At 43.9% G+C, this 18,411-nt stretch overlaps 1 pseudogene; it reads left to right on the plus strand.

Moving 5' to 3' along the window:
* The first annotated feature begins 17,512 nt into the window (after positions 1–17,512).
* On the plus strand, positions 17,513–18,160 carry LOC102278104 (programmed cell death protein 10 pseudogene; annotated as a pseudogene).
* The last annotated feature ends 251 nt before the right edge of the window (positions 18,161–18,411 follow it).

Genomic DNA, 18,411 nt, shown 5'->3' on the forward strand with positions numbered 1-18,411 from the left:
TGGAGTGGGGGAAATTGGGAGTAACTGCAAACTGGGAAGAAGGACCTCTCTGGGTGATTAAAAATGTTCTAAAACTAGATCACAGTGATGGCTGCACAACACACGCTTCAGTCTTGTGTGACTAAACAAACGTTACTGCTAACAGGTTATGCTCCGCACCTCTCTGGACTTCAGGAGTAGGGTAAGCCATGACACAGGGCTCAACAGAACCACGTAGAGTCTAGAGACAAGCATGGTGTGATAAGGAGTCTGGTGGGTTCAGGAGGAGCACAGGCTGACCCACCCATCAATCCAAACTTCAGAGAGAAAAGAATGTGTAACTGTCAGAAACACGACAGAACAGCCAAAAGGTCATGAAACCATGCACCTAAGTCATCCAACGTGCTCCTGTTACTCTGAGACACAGTAACAATATGAAAAGAATCAACAGTCCTACAGCGCCTAAGGCGTAACAAGTCCACCCTCCACGCCGGGCACTGCTCTAAGCTCTTTATATGCATAAACTCTCCATGAAATGGTATCTTTGCAAGAGGTTTCTGTAAGATTCTGGCAGGACAAAGTCAGCACATTCAAAGGTGGCAAATGAGGAAAGCTTGATCAAGGGTCACTTACAGAGGTGTAGGCAGTGTTCCAGGAACCAGCAGGTACTGGTGTGGTGCTACAGAGCTAGAAACAGCAGGGAGCCACGACTGCCCTGGGTCTGAAAACACTTGCAAGGGCACGGATGGGTACGCAGCACTGGAAGAAGGCCACTGAAGCTAGGAGAGGGGATACAATCAACCACAGTGACTCACAAAGGAGGGAGCGAGGGGGATAAATTCCCCAACCTCACTCTTGCCTTTATCCAATTTCCTTCTGTCAGATCCCACCGGACAAACTCATTGGGACCCCAAAGGACATGTAAGCTCATTGATACAGCCCATATAAATCAACTTCCTTAGCCCATGGAAGGATGGAGAAGGGTGAATAATGAATCTGGAGGGACAAATGAAAAACATCCAGTGAAGTGCCATTACCATTCACTCCTGACAGTCAGGGAAACTGAGGTCTGACACCGTGAAGGAACATGTCCAGGGGTATACAGCTCACAGGCTAAAGCTGGGCTAGTAATCCAGGTGTTCTGGTGGCTCTTCACCACCATCCTTAGGTGGCAAGTGTTTCCCTCGACAGCAAGCAAGGGAGAAAATGATCAGTAAACACCAGGGAAGGATGACTAGGACTCCCCAGGTTCTAAGAAGAGGGGAAACAAGTGTGCCCTAGCACACAATGGTAATCTAGAACCAAGGCTAGATCTATGATCCTGTTCTCCCTACAAGTTCCCACACCCAGATAATTTAGTCATGTTGCTCCCAGGACTCCAGTCCATGGGAGAAAAGCAGCCCACGTGTGGGTGTCAGCTCTTCAGCCAGGTCACTGAACGTGGCTCAAACACAGGCACAAGGTTTTCAGTGGAAAATATTTCAGACTCTTCCAAGTGGGTGCTGCTTTTCTGCCACCCACAGGCCTATGAGCTCCTGAACTGTCAGGGAAACACAAGCTCACACAATACCTGCTTGTCCTTCAGCCTCAGAGGAAGCACCACCTGGGGAGATGCTTCAATTTGTACAATAAAAATAAAAAAAACCTCCCCAACCATTAAATAAGGAATAAATAAATAAAAGTGCTTCACCCCACTCTGATTTGCAGCAATCTGCAGAACTGGTGTCTATGGAATGGGCTATGGAGTCCCTGAGGCCCCAAATAAACCTGGTTATGAGGGAAATCCTTGATTTGACCTCTCAAACCTCACCCACTTGGCCTGAGTTGTCCTAAGTAGACCCTGATCCCAGAGCAGATGCCAGCCTGGAGTCACACACTCGCAAGTTCCACCCCTTGCAGGCCCAGGAGCCCCACAGGAGAAGAAGGTGAAGTGGGTCTCTTGGCAGCAGCTGAGCTGACAACCCAGTGGCAGGGCTAACGTGAAAGAACAAGTCTGCCATCCAAGCCTTTGCTATCAGCTCCTACAGAACGGCTGTAGCGAGCGCATCAACACAAACGCAGGCAGCCTTTCAGAAGGCTTGCCGTTAGCGGGGTCCTGGGGGCTCCCAACCCACCTATTTCATCCTTGACTTCTAGCTTTATTGTTCAGAGATTGGGAGGAATGGACAGCTCTCCCGTGTCCACCTCGTCTGCCTTGGCTGTGATGGTCTCTGCCCCAGCAGGTCGCAGAACCAAGCCAGCTTTACGATCCCTCTCTCCCTGCTTCCCCACTCCGTGGCTCTTCCTGTCCCAAATAAATCAATGTTACTATTCCTCCTTTTCCGCCTCGCTCTCAGCAGGCTGATGCTCGGGCCATTTCTTCTAGACAATGAGCCCGGCGTGCTCTCAAGTCGGGCTGGTGTGGGGCCCAGGCCTGGATGGAGACAAGACGACACAGTCCAAACCAGAGGGTTTCTGAGCTGCTGCAAAGATTACCCCTGGCTGGGCCAGCACCGGAGGGTGGGACGGGACGTGGCAGTGAGAGTGGAAAGAGCAGGTTCAAAGGCTTCATCCTACATTATCGCAGTTGACTCTGCGACTGGCCCATGGCAGACACTTCATCTTTATGTCAGCAGGGCTTCCAATACCATGTCCACTTCAGATGTCAAAAGAAGGACTCGACAAGCTATTTGGTGGAACAGTTTCCAAATTAGAGACTTTAAAACAAACAACCGCCTACACGGGATCCAACAACCCCACAGAAGAGGCCAGGGTAGCAATGCACCAGCTGATGTGAGAGGAGGGCTCAGGTTTCCCCCATCTTCACTCCCCATCAACCTCAGGGGCCACCCACGGGCCTCCACAAAAGCCCAGAGTTCTCCAGATGGCATTCAGAAAGCATGAGCCAGCCCTTTCACAGGGTTGGAACCCCCTCTTCAGAATTTCCAGCATGTTCCCACCACTGGTCCTTTGTGGCCTTCCCCACACCCACATCTCTGCATCTGCCCCTGCCTGGTATTCACTGCACTCCTGGCAGCAGCTGGTGCCAGCCCCACCTGAAGGCTCTGCTCTCCATCCAGCCTCTGCTGTCTCACCGCTCCCCTGTAAGAACGGCCTGACTGTGGTGGGGGCCCCCAGCTCTGCTGTGTTCCCTGTCGCCTTGCTTGGCCTTTGATGCCCAAGAGGGTTCTTTTGACCTGCACAGTGACCAGCTCCTCCCCAGGGTGAGTCATCCCCCTGAGACCTCAGAAATTACTTCTAGGCATTGTGGCATAACAGCTAAGAGTGTGAGCTCCAAGTCAGCTGCCTGGATTCAAATCCTGACCCCCTTCCTAGCTGTGTGGCCTTTGGTAACTTAACTGCTCCATGAATCAGTGTCCCCGTCTGCCAAGTCAAGAGAGTAATCCATCCAACTTTATAGGGTTGCGGGAGGATTAACTGGGTCGATAACCAGTCCTTGTGTGGCCTCAGTTCTTTGTGTGGCTTTGGCACATGGTAAACACCCCAAATTGCTACTCTACTGCAGTCACTCCGCTTCCACCCGAGACGGCCTCGAGAGCTCCCAAATGCACACTTCAAACCACACTGCCACCTACTGGTAGCCTGCACACACTCCGAGAGCACCCAGCCAAAACAAAACTTGAACTTACAAATTCATTTCATAAAAATCCACTCAATAAATATTTATTGAGCCCTCATGCAATGCCAGGAACTATTCGATGTATTAGGGATGCAATGGAGAATAAAGGAGACAAGATTTTTACTCCCTTGAAGCTTACGTTGAAATGATTTTTTAAACATAGTTTTCACCCCAAGGAACCCAGAGGCAAAAAGCTCATCCCAAGGGCTTAAAAAAGGCACAAGGAAATGCTCAGCTCCCCCACCCTCTGTTGCACAGTGCTCAGTGGAAGCCTTAAGGCTAAGAGAAAAACAGTAAAAGTCCCACCATGACTGTGAACAGTGTTTTCTTTCCCTCTTGGGCCCAGAGCTTTCCTTGCACTTATGGGTGGACCGAACAAAGTCTAGCCCACAGAACATGGGCAGAGGTGATGGAAGCCACGTCCAAGCCTGGCCCGAAAAAAACTTTCTGCATAAGATGCTCTCCATGCTTTTCTCTCTTTCTGGTAGCCTTGAGTGAAGAGGCTTCGCCACCCATGACAAACTTAAGAGTCACCCATTGAAGACAGGAGATTTGCAAAACAGGAAAAGCTAAGATCCTGAAATTGGGAGAAATTTGTTTAATCAGAATACCTGCACTGCAGTTTGACACAGGTGATAGATAAACTTTGAAACTTAGGGGTTATATCTTATCGTAGCTGATACAATATTAGTGTATAGAAATGGTATGGGATTTGGGGGAGAAGCTAAATGAGAAAATAAGATGGGTGATGAATAAGATGATAATTCAATTGTATTCTGTTGCTCTTGTGAGTTTTTGTTCTTTTAACATTAAAAAGTAAATGTGGTTTATTTTTCCACTGAGCCCAGTAATAAAGTATGAGCCATGAAAGGGAATTAGATGCCCACTGATTTAGAAAAAGGAAAACATAACTTTAGTTTGACATGATTTCTGTCACAGAGGAGAGGAGAGAGAAAAAAGAAAGAAAAAATACAAAGGAAATTCTCAAGCTGCTCGGAGAATTTAGAGGCATAGACTCAGGCACAGAGAAAGCCCAGGAAACTTGGAGGACATATGAGCAGTTTCAAAGGCTGAGAAACATCTTGGATTAGAAAGCCTCAGACCCAGGGAGGGGTTTGCTGAAATCACTAAACCACCACGGAGTCGACAGAAGACAAAAGCCATATCTCCTCAATGCCTGATCAGAATTTAAGGAAGAAACCAAGCTAGCCTAAACACAAGTGATAAGAAAAGACATGCCAGAAGGTGCTCTCCTCCAAAATCACATTAAAACTGCTTTCAGTGGGGCTCCTCAGACCATCAGCATCAGAATCATTAGGAATGCTATTTGAAATGTATTTATATTTATTTATAGTAGTTACAAACTGTAAACACCACGAATGTCCATTAACAGGTGAATGGATAGACTAAATGTGCAATATTCATACAGTGGAATATTATTCAGTAGTGAAAAAGATGCCATACTGATAAACACAACATGTATGAATCTCGATAACATTATGGTAAGCCAAAGAAGCCAGGAACAGAAGGGTATACTGTGCATTTCCATTTGTGTCAAACTCTAGAAAAGACTTCCAGGTGCTTCCCTGGTGGCTCAGAGGTTAAAGCGTCTGCTTGCAATGCAGGAGACCTGAGTTCAATCACTGGGTTGGGAAGATCCCCGGAGAAGGAAATGGCAACCCACTCCAGTATTCTTTCCTGGAGAATCCCATGGACAGAGGAGCCTGGTGGGCTACAGTCCACGGGGTCACAAAGAGTTGGACATGACTGAGCGACTTCACTTCACTTCTAGAAAAGGCAATTGAGCCTATAGTGACAGAGTATTAGTAGATGCGTGGGGTAGGGGAAGAGGAAGTGAAAAGTAAGTGGGAAGTGGCACAAGAATGTGGGGAGGTTCTCAACCTTGGTTGAGGTAGTGGCCATAATCGATTATAAATTTGTCCAAATCCATCAAAATGTTCACTTAAAATGTATTGTTTGTAAAGTATACCTCAATATGGTTAAGTTAAACATTAAGTTTTATAAAATACAGGTCCATTGTTAGCAAGAAGACTCCAGAAGCAACAAACACACCTACTACTCAGATGCTGGTTCCTAGTCCCATTCTCTAACACAACAAATCGACCTCTTGGAGAAATAGCTGGTTCCAGACCATGAGCAGAAATACACAGACAAGCCTTGAGTTTCTCATAGTGCCAAAAAGTGAGGAAGTACTAAAAAAAACAAAAACACAATGATGGAAGTATGTCAAAGAGACACAGAATCAATTGAACCATTCCCAATGGCCAAAGCTGAAATGCTTTGAGCAAGAAAATAAAGTGATACTGGATATAACCCAAAAGTGAAATATAAAGAGCCATATGTTAGTCAAGCAATCAATCAGTAAGGTAGAATACACAAACCTCTCATAAAGAAGAGTTTCAAATAGTTTCTGCAGATATCCTGCCCACAAGGAGGTGGGGCACAGTGCCCACTCTCTAAGTGTGGGCCGTGCTTAGTGACTTCCTTCTAAAGAGCACAGAATGAAAAAGAGGGGTGGGGAAGTGCCCGGAGAAATCTGACAGGCACAACCTCAGCCATGTGATGAAGGTCAACATCAACAATAAGTCATGTTGATTTTCTGCGCTCTGATACAATGTGATGAAAATAGCACCTTACCTCTGTGATTTTCCCCTAAAACCCCAATAATCTCAATACAGCCCTGAGAAAGACATTGGAAAGATCTCAATTATGGGACATTCTACAAAATACCTCACCAAAGCTCGTAATAACTGTGAAAGTGAAAGTGAAGTCACTCAGTCATGTCCGACTCTCTGCGACCCCGTGGACAGTAGCCTGCACCAGGCTCCTCCTGCACCAGGCTCCTCCGTCCATAGGATTTTCTAGGCAAGAGTACTGGAGTGGGTTGCCATTTCCTTCTCCAGGGAATCTTCCCGACCCAGGGATCAAACCCAGGTCTTCCGCATTGTAGACAGACGCTTTACCATCTGAGCCACCAGGGAAGTCCCGTAATAACTGTAAAGGTCATCAAAACCCAAGAGAGGTCTGAGAAACTGTGGCAACCAAGGAGAGATGATGATTAAATGTACTGTGGTAACTGGATGGGACCCTGGGATAGAAAAAGGACACGAACTAAATTTACTAAGTTAATCTGAATAAAGTGTGGACCTGAATAAGAATGTATAATTACTGGTTCATTAATTGTGACAGATGTAAAACATTATTAATAGGAAAAACTGGGTGTGGGGTATATGGGAAATCTCTGTACTATCTTTGCAAACTTTTTGTAAACCTTAAACTATTCTAAAATTAAAAGCTTATTTAAAAAATTGCAGGTCCATTTAATAAGAATCTCCCTGGCCCATGGTGCCCTGTCGAAAAGGTTGACGCTATGAAGCTTGAACGACGCGGGGATTCTTGCCTCGGAGGAGAGGAATTCGATCCAGGGCCAGTGACGAGGCTTGATTGCACAGAGCTTTTGTGTAATAAAAGTTTTATTAAATTGTAAAAGAGATAGAGAAAGCTTCTGACATAGACATCAAAAGGGGGCAGAAAGAGTGCTCCCTTGCTAGTTTAGAGCAAGAAGTTATATATCTATTAGCAAGCTGCTAATTAGAGAAAGGAAATGCCTCAAAACTGAGAGAGTTTCATGAGGCCCCTCACCCACAACATGCATTTTGCGATGGCGTTGGCACACGGTGAGCCATCCTGGGCCATAAAACAATTGGCATGAATCTTGAAGAAAGGCAGATTTACAAACAAATACATAGTTTCATTCACATAGCTTAAGAGAATTGAATAAAACCAATACTGGTTTGTTGAGCCATTATGGTTCTGAGTGTTAGATGGAACCGGCTTGAAGGAAGGCAGATTCTAAGGTAAATACATAGTTTATTAACATAGCTTGAGAAAAATATTTCCATAAGAAAAGCACATTGGTTAGCTCAAGGCTTGAGAACAGTTCCACTGGAGTGGAAGGAAAAGGCTACCCACTCCAGTAATCTGGCCTGGAGAATTCCATGGACTGTATATATAGTCCATGGGGTCATAAAGAGTCAGACATGACTGAGTGACTTTAAATGTAAAAAATAGCTCAAGGCTTGAGAAAAGTTAAGTTCTGGTGGAACCAGGTGTCGTCCTGGCAGCATAGAAGTTTAAAAGAAACCTCCTTTTAATTTTGTGCAGAGAAGGAAAAAAAAAGTCTGACACTTGCAGTTTGTTTCCTCCTGCGGCTTAAGAGAGAGAGAAACGTCTGACACTTGCAGTCCATCTCCTCTGCTTGGGGACCCTCGCCTTCCTGCCTATTACCCTCTCGCTGTCACCTGTATCCAACACACTCAGGTGCATCCAAGGGGCCCTAAAGCAGCGGTTCTCACCTGAGCTGCTCATCGTAATCGAGATACCTGGGCCCCACCCCCGGAAACTGAGAATCGAGCAGTCAGCATGGAGAGGGAGCAAACACGGGGCTCTTTGCAGAGGCCTCCTAGAGATTGCAGTGTGCAGCCCAATTTGACATTAACTGCTTTAGGACGTGTAGGATTCCTTCATTCATTCTTTTTTACTTCTACAAACAATATTTCCTCTTTTCTTTCCCTAAAACACATCATGGGAAAAAAAAAAAAAAAAAAAACTGCCATGGGCCTGCAGAACACAGGAGCCATTCCTGAGGGGGCATATCACAGCCTTTGGTCACCAGAGCCCAGGCATCTCCCAGCTACACCTTTGTCTACCCCGACTGCACAGCAGGCATGCGCACAAGGCTCTGCTTCCTTCTCCACACCGCGGGCCACAGGTAAGCCTCTTCTTTCCTTGAGGGAGGAAACAGACAGAACAGGCTCCATCTTGAAAGCAGGACTCCACCTTGGGCCGGATGGTGGACTTTGAGCTCTATGCCCAGTATCTACGGAAATGACATACCAACTGGAAAACCAGACCCCCTGGATGGAAGAGCCCCAGGGCTCTCCATCGCCTAAAAGAATACCCTAATTATCTGTGTAACCAAATAGAATCATAAATTCTATTATGCTTATTGGAGTATGACCACAGGCCTACTGATAATTGTCCCCTGTTAACTACCTAGACTTAAGGCATATGAATCACGGGTTAACTTTGATTGTATCTTTCTTTTCCTTTTTTCAGATTAGTTTCAGGGGATTTGGGGAGGTGGGTTTGGGCACGTACACTTAGGGTATCAGATCAGATCAGATCAGTCGCTCAGTCGTGTCCGACTCTTTGCGACCCCATGAATCGCAGCACGCCAGGCCTCCCTGTCCATCACCAACTCCCGGAGCTCACTCAGACTCATGTCCATCGAGTCAGTGATGCCATCCAGCCATCTCATCCTCTGTCATCCCCTTCTCCTCCTGCCCCCAATCCCTCCCAGCATCAGAGTCTTTTCCAATAAGTCAACTCTTCGCATGAGGTGGCCAAAGTACTGGAGTTTCAGCTTTAGCATCATTCCTTCCAAAGAAATCCCAGAGCTGATCTCCTTCAGAATGGACTGGTTGGATCTCCTTGCAGTCCAAGGGACTCTCAAGAGTCTTCTCCAACACCACAGTTCAAAAGCATCAATTCTTCGGCACTCAGCCTTCTTCACAGTCCAACTCTCACATCCATACATGACCACAGGAAAAACCATAGCCTTGACTAGACGGACCTTTGTTGGCAAAGTAATGTCTCTGCTTTTCAATATGCTGTCTAGGTTGGTTATAACTTTCCTTCCAAGGAGTAAGCATCTTTTAATTTCATGGCTGCAGTCACCATCTGTAGTGATTTTGGAGCCCAGAAAAATAAAGTCTGACACTGTTTCCACTGTTTCCCCATCTATTTCCCATGAAGTGGTGGGACTGGATGCCATGATCTTTGTTTTCTGAATGTTGAGCTTTAAGCCAACTTTTCCACTCTCCACTTTCACTTTCATCAAGAGGCTTTTGAGTTCTTCTTCACTTTCTGCCATAAGGGTGGTGTCATCTGCATATCTGAGGTTATCGATATTTCTCCCGGCAATCTTGATTTCAGCTTGTGTTTCTTCCAGTCCAGCATTTCTCATGATGTACTCTGCATATAAGTTAAATAAACAGGGTGACAATATACAGCCTTGATGTACTCCTCTTCCTATTTGGAAGCAGTCTGTTGTTCCATGTCCAGTTCTAACTGTTGCTTCCTGACCTGCATACAAATTTCTCAAGAGGCAGGTCAGGTGGTCTGGTATTCCCATCTCTTTCAGAATTTTCCACAGTTTATTGTGATCCACACAGTCAAAGGCTTTGGCATAGTCAATAAAGCAGAAATAGATGTTTTTCTGGAACTCTCTTGCTTTTTCTATGATCCAGCGGATGTTGGCAATTTGATCTCTGGTTCCTCTGCCTTTTCTAAAACCAGCTTGAACATTTTGTGACCTTGTACACTTAGGGTATACAAGGTCACAAAAACTGGTCAGGGTCCTTGGCTAAGAGGAGACTCTGCCTTGGGCCGCCTGTGTATAAACTGCACTCCACTATCTGCATTGTCCTTCTTAGTGAATTTGTTTCCCAGAACATGTGGCTACAACATCCTGGCTGGACTTTCCTGCCTCTTCTGCCTGGAAAAATCTTCCTCATCCTTCAAAATCTAGATCAAATGTCACCCTCTCTGAAGCCTCCCCAGATACCAACCTAGAACTTAGTCACTTTCCTGTTTAGTCTTCAACCAGACTTTTCTGATACCCATCTAATCACCCACACGTTGGATGGAACTCATGTGTTTGGGGGCCTCTGTCCCGTCACTGGAATGTGAACACTTTGAGGATATGAATCTGGCCTGTCACTCACACCACCCCTCTTCCCTCGGCACAGTGCTCCTCAATATTCATTCAAGGGAGTGAGTGAGTAGATGCTTTAATGAACAGACTCATTCTGAAGGCCTTAGCCTTGTGTTGCTGCTGCTGCTGCTAAGTCACTTCAGGCGTGTCCGACTCTGTGTGACCCCATAGACGGCAGCCCACCAGGCTCCCCCATCCCTGGGATTCTCCAGGCAAGAACACTGGAATGGGTTGCCATTTCCTTCTCCAATGCATGAAAGTGAAAAGTGAAAGTGAAGTCGCTCAGTCATGTCCGACCTTCACGACCCCATGGACTGCAGCCCACCAGGCTCCTCCGTCCATGGGATTTTCCAGGCAAGAGTACTGGAGTGGGGTGCCATTGCCTTCCCCGTAGCCTTGTGTTAGGGGAAATAAAATCCATCCGCTAGGAGAAGATCTTTCTCTGTATTAGATATCATCTATTTTGGTCATCTGCTCTGAAAATGACATTCAGAGTATTTTCTTTACATGTTTAAGAACTTCCAACAGCAACTTAATGAATGAGTTCTTGTATATATAAGCCAGTCTGGATGTCATAGATGCTGCTGGGAATATGAAAAGCAAGCAGATACCCCAGACTCCTGCACTGGCCTCAAAGCAGCAAATACCTTGCAAGGAAGAGAGCAAATAGAGGTAGGGCCAGAAGACCTGTGAAAGCCCAAGAGAATTTTCACTGCCCTGCCCTTAGCTCATCCCCTTTTGTGTGTGTATGTGTGTGTATGCGCACTCGGTCATATCTGATTTTTTGCAACCCCATAGACCTCTGAGGTCCACCAGGCTTCTCTGTCCATGGAATTTCCCAGGCTGGAGTGGGTTGCCATTTCCTTCTCCAGGGGATCTTCCTGACCCAGGATCAAGCCCACATCTCTTGTATCTCCTGCATTGACAGGCAGGTTCTTTACCAGCTGAGCCACCAGGGAAACCCATGACCACCCTACAAAGCAGGCAGGGCAGCTGCTTCAAGCCTCTCTTTTTAATGGAAAGAAACTGAGGCTTAAAAAAGTTGAGATGGTAGCCAGTATAGGGACAAAGCCCAAAGCAGCCACCCACCACAGAGAAATTTGTAAAAACTTCGTGAGAACCATACACTCAGTTCCATATAGCAAGTCAATACCCCCCAAGCTCATTCAGTGGAGAAACAAAGAATCTGATCTTCCAATGACAGCAGGAAAGAGTCTGTGTGGTATAAAAAGAGGATCTAGGGACACAAATCATTTGAGGATCAAGTAAGAGTTATAGAACCTCTTGCCAGGAAAAAAAAAATCCAGTTCTCAAGATTTTACATAAAACCTAGAGTCTAAAACTTCTCTGAAATATATAGGCACTATGGAAGGTGAAATGATCCTGGGTAAGAAACCCTGAGCTAGACAGTCCTAGGATTCCTTTCAATCATGACATTCCATTATTTATCTAAAGACAAAAGTGTTTAGTATAGGCTGCAACATTTGCTGTTGTTCAGTCATTAAGTCGTGCCCAATTCTTTGCAACCCATAGACTGCAGCACGCCAGGCTTCTCTGTCCTTCACTATCTCCCAGAGTTTGCGTAAACTCATGTCCATTGAGTCGGTGATGCCATCCAACCATCTCATCTTCTTTGCTCCCTTCTCATGCTGCCCTCAATCTTTCCCAGCATCAGGGTTTTTCCCAGTGAGTCAGCTCTTCACATCAGGTAGCCAAAGTATTGGAGCTTCAGCTTCAGCATCAGTCTTTCCAATGAATATTCAGGGTTGATTTCCTTTAGGAGTGACTAGTTTGATCTTGCAGTCCAAGGGACTCTCCAGCACCACAATTCAAAAGCATCAATTCTTCAGCACTCAGCCTTCTTTATCATCCAACTCTCACATATGTACATGACTACTAGAAAAACCATAGCTTTGACTACATGGATCTTTGTCAGCAAAGTGATATCTCTGCTTTTTAACACACTATCTAGGCTTGTCATAGTTTTACTTCCAAGGACCAAGTGTCTTTTAATTTCATGGTTGCAGTCAATGTCTGAAGTAAATTTGGAGCCTAAGAAAACAAAATATGCCACTGTTTCCCCATCTATTTGCCATGAAGTGATGGGACCAGATGCCATGATCTTCGTTTTCTGAATGTTGAGCTTTAAGCCAGCTTTTTGCTCTCCTCTTTCACCCTCATCAAGAGTCTCTTTAGTTCCTCTTTGCTTTCTGCCATTAGAGTAGTATCATCTGCCTATTGGAGGCTATTGATATTTCTCCCAGCAATCTTCATTCCCTGGTGGCTCAGAGCATAAAGAATCCGCCCGCAATGCAGGAGACCTGGGTTCAATCTCTGGGTTGGGAAGATCCGCTGAAGGAGGGCATGGCAATCCACTCCAGTATCCTTGCCTGAAGAATCCCCATGGACAGAAAGCCTGGTGGGCCCCAGACCACGGGTTGCAAAGAGTCAGACACACCTGAGCGACTAAGCACACAATCCTCATTCTAGCTTGTGATTCACCAGCCCTACATTTCACATGATGTACTCTGCATGAGTTAAATAAGCAGGGTGACAGTATACAGCCGTGACGTACTCCTTTCTCGATCTTGAACCAGTCCCTTATTCCATGTCCAGTTCTAACTGTTGCTTCTTGACCTGCCTAGAGGTTTCTGAGAAGGCAGGTAAGGTGACCTGGTATTCCCATCTCTTTAAGAATTTTCCAGTTTGTTGTGATGCACACACATAAAAGCCTTTAGTGTAGCCAGTGAGGCAGAAGTAGATGATTGACTGGAGTTCTTTGGATTTTTTGATGATCCAACAGATGTCAGCAATTTGTTCTCTCCTTCCTCCATCTTTTCTAAATCCAGCTTATACATCTGGAATTTCTCCGTGCATGTACTATTGAAACATATACGATCTTCGTGTACCACAACTAGATCCAGGTGCTATCTGAATTCATCTAAAAATCTGGATCTTCTTGGTTCATTTTTCTCGGACCTTGGTTCTGTTCTCCACCAGGCTCTCTCCTTATTGGGGCAAGATGGCCACCAGCTGCTCCAAACTCACATCTACCCTTTCAGTAACTCCAGAAGAAGAAGCAAGCTTCTTTTCCAATTGTTTCAGGATCATCCTATTTGGAATACCTCAAGTCATTTACCAATCCTTGAACAAATCTCTAAGCTGGAGTGACAGTGTATTCTAATGGGCTTCCATTTCAGACCTACAATAAGGTCTAGAGCTGGTGAGGCTAACCACCCAAACCACACACATTGAGAGCAGGGAAGGGGTGGCTCCCTGAGAAAAAACAGTGTGTTATTACCAGCAGAAATGAGAAAGTGACACTGAATGAGCCGAATCAATCTATGTCCATTACAATAAAAGTAAACAGTAATCATATCTCATGAGCTATAGCTATGTAGAGTGCACCTAGCACACGAATGTTTATTCAATGCTGGTCTGGATAACTTTTTACATAGACATGTTTGTGCAAAGGCATGGACCACCATCCCCATGACAGCCCTGTTTGTTTTTTTTTTTTTTTTTAATTTATCTCCTTTCAAGAGAACAGTCCCAGTAACAGAAGCCCTCCCATCTCCTTCAGTCCTGTCTCTGCCAGTCAACAGCCACTGCTAAAGGTAGAAGAGAAAAATCTCCTATGACCTTGATAGGCCTCCTACTCAGGTGTATTTTTGTTCCTTTACCTAACGCTGAAGGCTATCTTTATTTTCTCCCCTACTGAGTGGTTTGATGACTGTCTGCTTTAATCATTAAAGAGATTTAGAAATTCGCTAGGGAGAAAATTGTAATCCTTGCAGAACAGGAATATCTGAAGTGCTTTTTCTATTAATGACCTTGGCCCTGAAAAGGAATCTGAGCACCAGAGATATATTGCCAGCCTCCAGGCCTGGGGAATGAAGACTTGCTTCTCTGCCTCCTTGTCCTCCATCAGCAGCTGGCCCCAAGGCATCACCGGTCTCGATTAGACCGAGACAAGTGCTTTCAAGTCCATTTCCTCTTTCCAGCCTGTTCTGGGCCACAGCCCAGCTCAGGTAAGCTCCCTACTCTTGCCATAATTCCAACAGCCACCCCAGAAGTCCCAGAAGAAATGATCTGCCTGCAGCCTTGAAGCTTTGTCTTAGAACTCAACTCCTTTTTAGGATAGAAAGGGAAGAATACTTAGAGTAAATGAGAATTAAAAGGTATGAAAACTAAGAGCTGTTATCTAGGCAACCAAATTCTTTCTTCTTTCCTAAAAGCAAGGAAGAGAGTCCAGCGGTGATTTCTTCAACACTAAAACCTTCTTGTCCCCTGTTCAAATCCTTCTCTTGCTCCCTAATGTCTTAGAGATAAAAATCAACCTCTTGAGTGTACCTTCCAGGCCCTGTGTGATCTGGCTCCTACTTCATTTCTAGTCTCGGTTCTGTTCATTTTATCCCTCCACTTTGTTTCACTGTGTCTTAGAAAAACCCATCTTGCTCTTGCCAGAAAGCTTACAAGCTTATTCTCCCTATTTAACATGTTTCTCTACTTGGTTACCATATTAGTTTCCCTTTTGCCCCTCTAACAAATTACCACAAACTTGCTGGCTTGAAACAACATGAACGTTTAAGGACACTGGCTGGAGACATCTGAGAATATCCCAATTTGCAAATTCCATCCCTCTTCATTCCATGTCACTTCTATTACCACGTTTGTGAAGTTAATTTATTCTGTTTCTCTAACAATGACTGAGAGAACAGTAATAAAATATCCCAGTGTGAGTCTGGATTTTTTCCATTTATCACTTTAGTTATGTCATTTTTTGCTTCAAATATTAAGCTCTTTTAACAGGTACATGAACACATATGATGGTTAAGTCTTCCCAGCAAACTGACAATTTAATTAATATGAAATATCCACTTTACTTTTGGTAATACTCCTCTGACCTGACATCTACTTTGTATAATATTTACATAGCTGCATCCTCTTTCTTAAACCAACTGTTAACCTTATGTATTTTCTTCCACTCTTTTACCTCCAATCTATGTCTTTATATTTAAACTGTTTCTCTCAGGAATGGCATATAGTTAGGTCTTACTTTTTATCTAACCTGACGACCCTGCCTTGTAAAGTACTGTTCTATTTCTTTAATGTAGTTGTTGGTTAGCATATGTTTAGGTCCACCACTTTTTTTTCCCTTGCCATTTATTCCATTTACTCCATCTACTGTGTTGGCCAAAAAGTTCACTGGGATTTTCCCATAAAATGTTATTTATAGAAAAACCTAAATGAACTTTTTGGCCAACTTTTTTTGGCCAACCCAATGTTTCATCTGTTCTTTTGTTCCTTCTTTTCTCCATTATTATTTGAGTAAATGGAGTACTTTTTAGTATTGCATTTTCTCTCCTTTGACTTTTGAACTATATCACTTTGTATTATTTTCCTTAGTAACTTCTCTAGAGTAACACTGCCTATTAGAAATACAATGTGAGCCACACATGTAACATTTACAGAATATCTCAATTTTTAGTTCATGCATTACCAAACTTTTTTAAAAGCAGTTAAATTAACTTAATAATATATTAACCTAACATAACCTAAATATTATCACTTTAATGTGTAATATGATATTTTAGATTCTAAAATTACATTCAGACTATCTTTGAAATCTGATCTGAATTTTCACACCTGTAGCATATCACAACTGTTAAAGTGAAAGATAGTTCTGTAAAAACAATAAAATGGTGCCTCATAGAAGAATGCGTACACCACTTCAGTTTTTCAGTTAAATTTAAGTAATTAAATGACAAATTCATCTCCTCAGTTGTATTAGACACATTTCAAGAGCTTAGTAGCCCCATGTGGCCAGTGACTGCTGTATTGAACAGAACCGCTCTGGAGTTCACAATATGTACATTTAATTTATCACAGTCCAGCCTAAAATAATATTAAGTTCTTAATTAGCAATGAAGTTCTCCCACAACAGCACAATTCCATTTATCCTTCCTCATACTTTGTGCGATATTCACATATCTTTTTCTTCCATCTATGAATATAGACCTTGCAACACAAGGTTATGATTTCTGCTTTAAGCATCTTATAGTCACCCATCAAAAAATGGACAGAAGATCTAAATAGACATTTCTCCAAATAAGAACTCAGTTCAGTTAAGTCGCTCAGTCGTGTCCAACTCTTTGCGACCCCATGAATTGCAGCACACCAGGCCTCCCTGTCCATCACCAACTCCCGGAGTTCACTCAGACTCACACCCATCAAGTCAGTGATGCCATCCAGCCATCTCATCCTCTGTCGTCCTCTTCTCCTCCTGCCCCCAATCCCTCCCAGCATCAGAGTCTTTTCCAATGAGTCAACTCTTCGCATGAGGTGGCCAAAGTACTGGAGTTTCAGCTTTAGCATCATTCTTTCCAAAGAACACCCAGGGCTGATCTCCTTTAGAATGGACTGGTTGAATCTCCTTGCAGTCCAAGGGATTCTCAAGAGTCTTCTCCAACACCACAGTTCAAAAGCATCAATTCTTGGGCGCTCAGCCTTCTTCACAGTCCAACTCTCACATCCATACATGACCACAGGAAAAACATATTCTGGACTAGACGGACCTACAGATGGCCAAAAAGCACATGAAAAGATGCTCAAGGTCGTACATTATCAGAGAAATGCAAATCAAAACTACAATGAGGTACTACCTCACACCAGTCAGAATGGCCATCATCAGAAAGTCTGAAATAATAAATGCTGGAGAAGGTGTGGGGAAAGGGGGACCCCTCCTATACTGTTGGAGAATGTAAATTGGTACGGCCACTATAGAGAACAGTACGGAGGTTCCTTAAGAAACTAAAACTAGAACTACCATGTGATCCAGCAATCCCTCTCCCGGGCAAATATCTGGAGAAGACGCATGCACTCCTATGTTCATAGCAGCACTGTTTACAATAGCCAAGACACGGAAACAACCCAAATGTCCACTGAGAGATGATCAAACAAAAATGCGGTAGGAAGACGGCTCCAAAGGTGGGAAGTGAAGTCAGTGCCTCAGTAGCCGAGGAGAACTGTAGAAGGAAGAGCCAAATGTTGACAGAGATTTATGATTCAGTTGCAGTTTCATAATGTGGTCTCCCTAAGGAGTTGGCTTTTCAATGAGGATGACAATGAAAGAGATGAAGCTGAGACCACTTCTGTGGTTTCTATGACCCTCTATGCAGTCATGTATCCTGTGTTTAATGAGATAGAACGAGTAAATCTGTCTGAGCTCAGACACTGAGAGTAGCTTTCATCAAGGCTGAAAAAAGAAAATCCATGACTCATACAAGACATCATTATGAAAATTTTAGGGACAAAAACGTGTAGAGTCAACTTCACAGAGTCCCTTCTTCAAATGACAGTTGATGATGTAGAAGAGTATATGATTAAACAACCAGAGTCAGAATTCCAAGACCTAAATGAAAAGGCACACGCACTTAAACAAATTCTTGGTAAGATCCCAGATGAGACCAACGACAGAGTGAGGTTTCTGCAGACAGTCAAGGAAATAGCAAGTGCAGTAAAAGAACTTCTGGATAAAATCAATCAATGTCTTCAGGAAATATCAATACCAGAACCACAGGGCACTTGAACACCAAAATAAAGGGTCTGTGAAGTACTCCAAAAGTTTCAGTGGTACTCTGAAAACCTATTTTAAAGATGGCTAGGTAATAAATGTGTTCATAAGTGCCAACCAACTAATTCATCAAAGCAACTTGATACTTCAGACCTCAAAACTATGGCCTGAAAGTTGTATATGTTAAGAGATATACTTTTCAGTGGCAACATTGGATTGTCTTTATCCATAAATTTTAAAGTTTGACTGTATAAATTATCAGTCCCTTCTGAATGGACCTAATAATCCAGGATGCTGAATGGGATTACTGGCATATTACACCATGTTTTTGTAAAATATAGCTTCATCATAATCATGCTGAAGATTTTGCATCACTTTTGCTATTATCATTCTTTTAAGAATGCTAAGCCAAAAGAATTTATGCCTTAAAGTGTCATT

This window comes from Bos mutus, chromosome 18, assembly GCF_027580195.1.
Source record: "Bos mutus isolate GX-2022 chromosome 18, NWIPB_WYAK_1.1, whole genome shotgun sequence".
In the NCBI taxonomy this organism is placed as follows: Eukaryota; Metazoa; Chordata; class Mammalia; order Artiodactyla; family Bovidae; genus Bos; species Bos mutus.